The following is an 8,714-nucleotide window of genomic DNA, read 5'->3' as shown; positions in this document are numbered from 1 at the left end:
ACACATTCGACATCCACTTTTTATATCTCTGGTACACTTTGGATTTAATTACTTATACTCACTTGTCACTTGGTTTTCTCCTAAAGAAAGAAATACAATTTTTTTTTTAAGTAATACAAAGTAATCTTTATTACATAGGGACAGATTGCATTCAAATTTCCCATTAACCTATAAGGCATGTACTGAATGTTCTCCCATAATTTTTTTAATTTAATTTTGTTTTTTCAGTGTTCCAAAATTCATTGTTTATGCACCACACCCAGTGGTCCATGCAATACATGCCCTCCTTAATACTACCACCAAGCTTACTCATCCTTCCACCCCAAAATAAACCCAAATTGTGGGAAAACATTCAGCACATGCTTTATAGGCTAATGGGAAATTTGAACACAATCTGTCCCTATGTAATAAAGATTACTCTGTATTACTAAAAAAAAAAAAAAAATATATATATATATATATATATACACACACACACACACACACACACACACACAATTTGAATTACTTAACAGATTACTGTCACCAACCTGGCAAGCCTTCTCCCATCATTTAGCATGCCTGTAGCATTTTGGATTTGTTAAGTGATTTATAATAATTTTTATTCTCTTAACTATTATACTTTTGATGAGTAACACTATTTCAAATGTACTTTATTATCTTCTGGTTGCTTCTGTACAACACCAGGAAGGAGGAGAAATGAGATCTAGTGGGCTATCCTTGCACAATATTAGTCTGAGACTTTAATTCAGAATATTACTACTTTAACCAAATAGAAAACTTTGGAATAAATAGTATAATGTGAATTAAATCACCGCTGCTTTCCTATAATTTAGATTTATGATAATGCAGGTAAAACTGCTGAGCCTTCTCCAGGTACTCAACTTTGTAAAGACAACTTTGGGCTGAATCAGACATGTCAGTAAATCACTGATTCACTGATAATTTTTCAGGTTCAATGACAGTTTTTTTCTTCTTTTATATCACATTATGGACTCTGGGTCCCTTAAGATAATCGTATTTCATCTTCAGCTAAAGACAGAATAACCTGGGTATACAGAGTGTACATTTAGATTTTCTGGGGTTTCATTAAGTATACTGTTTGAGAAATATATCAGTTACGAGTCATGATGCCTTTAGCATTTTCCAGTATCCTTTGCTTATACATACCCAGAGCACATATCAGCATACCTCAGCAATTTGGAAGTAGCAAAGGACACCTTATTATAAACTGAAGCTGCAAATCAATAACCAATATTGATTGCTGCTTGTACAATACAGCCTTATTCACATGACTCTCAGTCATAAACCCTTCAAACTGTGCACACGGAATCAACACATTGATTCATCACCTGCCTTAATTCTATTCTATGATCTTGGACTTCATTGCTCACTTAAATTTCAACAATCATTTCATATCCAGTATTCACCTCAAGAACATGCCCCAGCTGTTGTAATCCATGGATGTCTCCAGGAACAGGTAATGAAAAAATAGTGGGAAGACTAGGTTTGAGTCCTGGCTTAAGTGTTTTCCTGCCCTATGACACCAGGCACATGATTTGCTTCACTCAGGTCCAGGTTCCTGGTTTGTAGAAGTGAATGCTGATTGTACCTGTTTCTCGAGTGTACAATTACTCTAAAATGAAATAATTCAAAAAAATCATTAAAACCTTATGGCATGTAAATTGTTTTTAAATTTTCACAATTTTTTTTCATTATTACACTTGTGAATATGTGGCTATCACTTAGCAGTCGAGAAACATGTTGTATCCTGTTTGCCCTACCTCCTAAAATAGATTACGAACTCTGTGAAGCTCAATAACATGAAGACTGATCTTATGATCTTTTGCGCAGCTAGTCATATAACTGAGAGAAAATTTGATGGTTGATAGATTCTTTCTCTTATTCGTTAGATAAATAAATAGTTGTCTAGTTTAGATGACTGGATTAACAAATGATTTTAACTTGGTAGAACATATTTGACATTTCTTTACCTCTTTTCTTCAAAAGTGATTAAGGCATTTGTGCTATTTTAGAGAGTTTCTTTCTGAAACAAAACATGGGAAGAGTAAGTAAATAAAACAGCCATACTCTTTTATGATGGGAATGAAACACTCTTTTAGGATAGAGCAGCAATAAATATCATTAAAGAAAAGATTATATGTATGGAGGAAAACTGAAACAGAGAAAGCGTTAGACAAGAAAGGAAATGGAGGAATTTGAAAATGGTCTGACCAAGACAAACCCACTCTGAAAACAATTGAAGAGCAGTGAAAAACTGAGTTTTAGTGACCATTCTAGTTCTGAGGTCTTGCACAAGTAAGTTAAACTCTAATTACATGTTTTATCATCTATAAAATGAGGGCATGATAAAACCTGGTACATAAAAGTAGTGAAAAATTTTTATCAATTGTTAATTTTACCAAAAAACAAGCTCTCTGGTTCTCTAATTTTAGAAAATTTTCTCTATAAGTTAGTCGTAAGAGGAACGTACTAGAATGATCAAATCTGAAGAGGTCATTAACCTAATTCAACAGATATGCGGGGTTTTGATTTTTCTTTGTAATTAACTGAAAATCAAACCTTCATCTATTATTTATGAAGCATGTTTTCTAAAAAAACAGTTTCTTCATATCAAATAAACTATGTAACAATCTTAGCAATTCCATGTAATAAAGTCCAAAAATCTCTATTAAAGCATTATTAGATTGCATCATTCCCCCAAATTAATTCAAAACCATAGACTTCCAAGTAAAATACAAAACTATAAAATTTCTTGGAGATTACATAGGAGAAAACCTAGATGATCTTGAGAATGGTGATGACCTTTTAAGTGCTACTCAAAGGCACAGTCTATGAAAGAAAGAATTGGTAAGTTAGACTTCACTGAAGTTAAAAACTTCTGCTTCATTAAAGATACTGCCAATAGAATGAGGAGACAAGCTACAGACTTGGAGAAAATATTTGCAAAGATATGTCTAATAAAAGACTGTTATCCCAAACATACAAAGAACTCTTAAAACTGAACAGTAAGAAAACAAAAGAAAAATCAATTTAAACATAAGCAAAGGATTTGAACAGACACCTCACCAAAGAAAATATACAGATAGCAAATAAACACATGAAAATAAATTTAACATTGTATGTCATCAGAGAAATGCATATTCAAACAATTAAAAATTAAAACAACATGCCTATTAAAATGTGAAATCCAAAAAACTAACTGTTAAATGTTGGTGAGGATGTGGGTCAACAGGAGCTCTCATTCATTGCTGATGGGAATGTAAAATTGTACAGACACTTTGGAAGACAATTTAGTAATTTCTTACAAAACTTAACATACTCTTATCATATAATCCAACAATTGGCCTCCAGTTTACTCAAAGGAGTTGAAATCTTATGTATACAGAAGACATTTGGTCCAACGCATGAAAGTTTATTCATGATTGACAAAACTTGGAAGCAACCAAGATGTCCTTCAGTAAATGAATGAGTATATAAACTTTGGTCCATCCAGACAATGGTGTCTTATTCACAGCTTAAAGGAAATGAGCTATGAAGCCATGAAAAGATGTGGAGGAAACTTGAATGTGTATCCCTAAGTGAAAAAACCCATTTGAAAAGGCTACATACTGTATGATTCCAACTCTGTGACATTCTGGAAAAGACAAAACTAAGGAGGCAGTAAAAAGATCAGTGGGTATCAGGAGTCACGGGAGAAGGAGGGAAGAACAGGCTGAACGCAGAGGATTTTTAGGGCAACGAAGCTACTCTGTGTGATACTATAATGATGGATACATGTTTTTATACATTTGTCCAAACCCATGAACTATACAACACCGAGGGTGAACCCCAAGGTAAACTATGGATCTGGGGTGATTAAGTTGTGTCAGTGTAGGTCTCCTTGTTCACAACCATCCACTCTGGTGGGGAATGCTGACAATGGGGGAGGCTGCACATGAACAGAGGAAAAGGGTAAGTCAGAATGCCCCATGTTTACCACCCGATTTTGCTATGAAGCTAAAACTCCTCTAAGAAATAAAGTTTATTGAAAAAAAATTTATTAAGATACCTAGAGAAGCACAAATAAGCATAAGTTATTAATGGCTTCTAAGACAATTGCTAGACTGGTTTTGCTTAAAGTTTAAACATTCGAGCTTAAGGGCGCCTGGGTGGCTCAGTTGGTTGAGCAACTGCCTTCTGCTCAGGTCATGATCCCGGACTTCCAGGATCGAGTCCCGCATCGGGCTCCCAGCTCCTTGGGGAGTCTGCTTCTTCCCCTGACCTTCTCCTCTCTCATGCTCTCTCTCACTCATTCTCTCTCAAATAAATAAATAAAATCTTTAAACAACAACAACAACATTCAAGCTTAAGTCACGTGAAAGAGACAAAACCAGTGAGGTCATGGTTCTACATGGCCCTTCCAGTTTCTGTCCATGAACATGACACTTTTATTTCTTTAATCCTTCTTCGTCCAGTCTTTATACCCAACCTTGTTCCTGTTTGCAGGCTTTCTAAATATTGATTTTCAAATTCCTTATTTCTACACCTATCCTAATCTAATTCCAATTAATGTAACTCCATTTCTTATTTCTTCGGTTTTGGTTTCTGGCTGTATCTTGTCTGTTCATTAACTTGGAACTAAAAATCCTGGCCCCTTGCCTTTGCATAACCGGGAAGATGGCAAATGTGTTATTTAGATAGTGTTCATCTATTTTCTCAAAAAGGTGAAATTTAAGCCACTTCTATAAACTTGCAGGTCAAGTTTCATTTTCAAAAGTAACACTTTTATAGTGTAATTAAGATATAAAATAACACTTCATAATGCTAAAATAGATTGCAAAGCTGTTTGGAAATTAGATATTGTATAATTTACATTATATCCATGCATGTCTAAAATAATTATAACCAACAAATAGAAACTGTACCAGCAACAAATACAGACATTTCACAGACACACAGGGTTTTAGTTCCTGCCTTCTGTTGAGACCAGAGCAAGACCTGATTTCTTTAAAAACTACCTTTGAAAAGATTACTGGAAAAAAATAATGTAAGTGTGATAGGCCTTGGTTTTTTGGTTCTGAAAAGTGACTTGTTTGATTCATATACAAATTAAGAGGATTACTCAATTCAATTCAGTTGTCAAGAATTCTAAGCCTGCCAGTTTATCTTGGAGAACCATGAAGCAGACTTATTCATGAATACACTTGGTGTCTTACTTGATCAATATGACAGTGATTGCTTATACAATCAGCCTGTGAAGCAATTTCTTTACTACTCATCATCATACTAAATTAGGAGTAAGAATATGAAAGTTTTATATTCTTACACATACCATTTTTCAAGGATTTCTTCCCCCCTCTTTAAATACTAGAAAATGGAGATTGAGAAGCAGAAATTCTGCTGAAAAGCAGAAATCATGCTTGGATTATATTTGCTCCTAAATGTGCTTCATAAACTTTTTTGAAGATAGTACAAGAGTTAAGATGCACACAGCTGACAGCAACAGAAAACCTCATCACAAGCTAGTTTAAACAATGAGAAAATGCATTATCGCACACAGCAGGAAATACTAAGAACAGTTCCAGGGTTCAATGAGAGAATAGCTAAAGCTTAAAGCGAGGGTTCTTGTCATCCTCTCACATGTGGAAGTGTGCCTGCTTGGCTCTCAGCTTAGTGTCTCATGGTTACAAGATGGATGCCAGAGTTCCAGTCCTCTCATGTTAACCTCACATCAGTTAGCAAAAGGAGATGGAAAAATCTTCCTGTGTGTCTTTTGTTCTGAGGATAAGCATTTTGAGGGGGAAATTGACAGAAAATATGTCACATTTCCCTGTCTAAATCAATTGCTGGCAAGGGAAATCGGATGGTCATAACTGATTTACGAACACAAGTGAAGAGTGTGGATATAGAAATAAATCAACATCTTTTTCTGGGACTCAATCCTGCAGGCATCTTCGCTGGCTGTTGTGGAACCGAGAAGCAAAAATTTTTCTCCAGCTGTTTTTAAAAATTTTAATTCAATTTAGGTAACACATATTGTACTATTAGTTTCAGGGATAGAATTTAGTGATTTGTCAGTTACATATAACACCTAGTGCTCATTACGTCCAGTGCTCTCCTTAATGCCCATCACCCAGTTATCCCATACCCCCACCCACCACCCCTCCAGCAACCCTCAGCTTGTTTCCTAGAGTTGAGAGTCTCCTATGGTTTGCCTCCCTCTCAGTTTTCATCATTTTATTTTTCCTTCCCTTCCCCTGTGTTCATCTGTTTTGTTTCTTTAATTCCACATATGAGTGAGATCATAGGGTGTCTGTCTTTCTCTGACTGACTTATTTCACTTAGCATAATACCCTCTAGTTCCATCCACATCATTCCAAATGGCAAGGTTTTATTCTTTCTGATGTCTGAGTAATATCACACACACACACACACACACACACACACACACACACACACACACGTATCATCTCCTCTTTATCTATTCATCCGTAGGTGGACATCAGGGCTCTTTCCATATTTTGGCTACTGTGGACATTGCTGCTATAAACATCGGGGTGCATGTGCCCCTTCAAATTACTGTTTTTCTCCTTTGGATAAATACCTAGTAGTGCAGTTGCTGTGTGGTAGAATTTTTCCCCAGCTTTATTGAAATATAGCTGACAAATAAACACTGTATATATTTAAAGTATACAAAGTGATATTTTGATACATGTATACATTGTGAATTGTATTACCACAACCAACTAATTAACATACATATCACCACCTTACATAGTTTCCTTTGTGTGTGTGTGTGTGTGTGTTTGTGTGTGTGTGTGAGTGGTGAGAACACTAAAGATTGAATCTCTTGGCAAATTTCAAAAATACAAGACAGTATTATTAATTATAGTCATCATGCAGTACATTAGATACCCAGAACTTAACTCATCCTGCATAACCAAAACTTAATACCCTTTGACCCACCTTTCCCCTTTTCCTTAGGCCCTAGCCTCTGACAACTACCATTCCGTTTTTTAGATTCCACATATAAATAGGATCACACAGTATTTGTCCTAGGTTCATTCTGGGCATCTCTAGAAGCCAAAATCCTTTGGAAGTTCCATGGTGTAATGTGAGCATTCTGGATTTTGTTTGTTTATATTTTATTTATTTGAGAGAGAGAGCAAGTAGCAGGAGGACCCTAAGATCAAAACCTAAACCAAATTCCAGAGTTAGATGCTCAACCAAATGAGCTAGGTGCCCTAAGCATTCTGGACTTTAAGAAGCAAGTTATAATTGACAATTAAGACATATCACTTAATTGTTCTTTATCACATGTGATTAATTTTATGTACCTTTTAATGTTTCACTTCACATACTAATTTCAAAATTCTTTATTTAGAGGATGATCTGTTTACACCTTTACATTTTCCTTGTCCACATCACTAAAATTTCTGGAGCTTTACTACCCTCATTTCAAAAACATGAAAATTCTTAACCTTTTCACTTTGCTAATAAGATCTATTGAAATAGAACTGGATACAATGGTTTGGAAATCTTAATGAATTATATTTCAATAAAGCTGTCTGATAAAAAGGTTTCAGGACATGGGGATGTTAGAGTAGATTTATAATGTAAGACCTAGGCTGAGAAGGCCCAGAAGACACATCTTTCACCACAGCCACGAGAAATAAATAAATGAGGGAGCTCTAGCACTTTCGAAGAACTCTGTGGTCTCTTCCCTGTCACCAGTCAGGAGAGAACCGACACTTGGAAGTGTTCTCTCAAACAAATGGGGATAATGGGACCCCAGGGTAGCAGGAGCCAGGTGAAGGACTTAATCAATGAAAGGCAAAGTGAGTATGGTTCAGGTAATGGCACACAGTTTGATAAGAGTTAGCCTAGAATTGAAACCAAAGGGCAGTCTGGTAAAGTCTTACTTGATCTGTATAAATAGCAAATCTGCAGGTTGATGAAGAATGAATTGAATCACGGAAAAAGGGCCATGCCCCTTAATGTGTGTACCCCCGATTCATATATCCAGAGTCCCTCAAATGAAGGGAAGGTCAGATCCCACTAAGAGAAAGATGCTGCTACTCAGTATCTATATAAAAATTATTTTCCTGGTTCTAGAATGGGTACCTAGAATACAGGTATAACAGCTTCCACATGGTAACTGATTACAGACTGAGGGTTAGAAGAGAGTCAAATGGAAACCACTGGAACTGACTCTACCTTTGAAAATCAAAACCAAATGCAGTACCACATTCCTGAAAACATTGTATGAATTATTGCCATCATCAGGGGTGTAAAAAGATACAGGGGTGGTGATTTCATCCAACTCTCCTCTTCTGCCTGCGTGGAGAACAGATGAGTATTCAAGAATGGAAAGAGATTATTGACCACTTAATCAGGCCCTGACTGTAATTGTAGCTGCTGTTCCAGATGTGATTTCTTTGCTGGAGCAAATTTAACACATATCCAGCCCCCATCCCCACCCCCGCACCCCAGCCCCTGGCCTTGTATCTGATACGTAGCTATCGATCGGTGAATATTTTTTTTATCTCTCTACCAGGCAAACTGGCTTGCTGACCAATTCCAGCCTGGAGCTTGTTTTTGAAGAGGGCTTGAGTTAAGAAAGATTTTACAGTTTTCAAAGAGTTTTTAAAAAATAGAAGAGGGCCGCTTGGGTGGCTCAGTCAGTGAAGCATCTGTGTTCAGCTCAGGTC

This window comes from Lontra canadensis, unplaced genomic scaffold (genome assembly GCF_010015895.1).
Source record: "Lontra canadensis isolate GAN:19392208 unplaced genomic scaffold, GSC_riverotter_1.0 scaffold44, whole genome shotgun sequence".
NCBI lineage: Eukaryota > Metazoa > Chordata > Mammalia > Carnivora > Mustelidae > Lontra > Lontra canadensis.
This window is presented reverse-complemented; position numbering follows the sequence as displayed.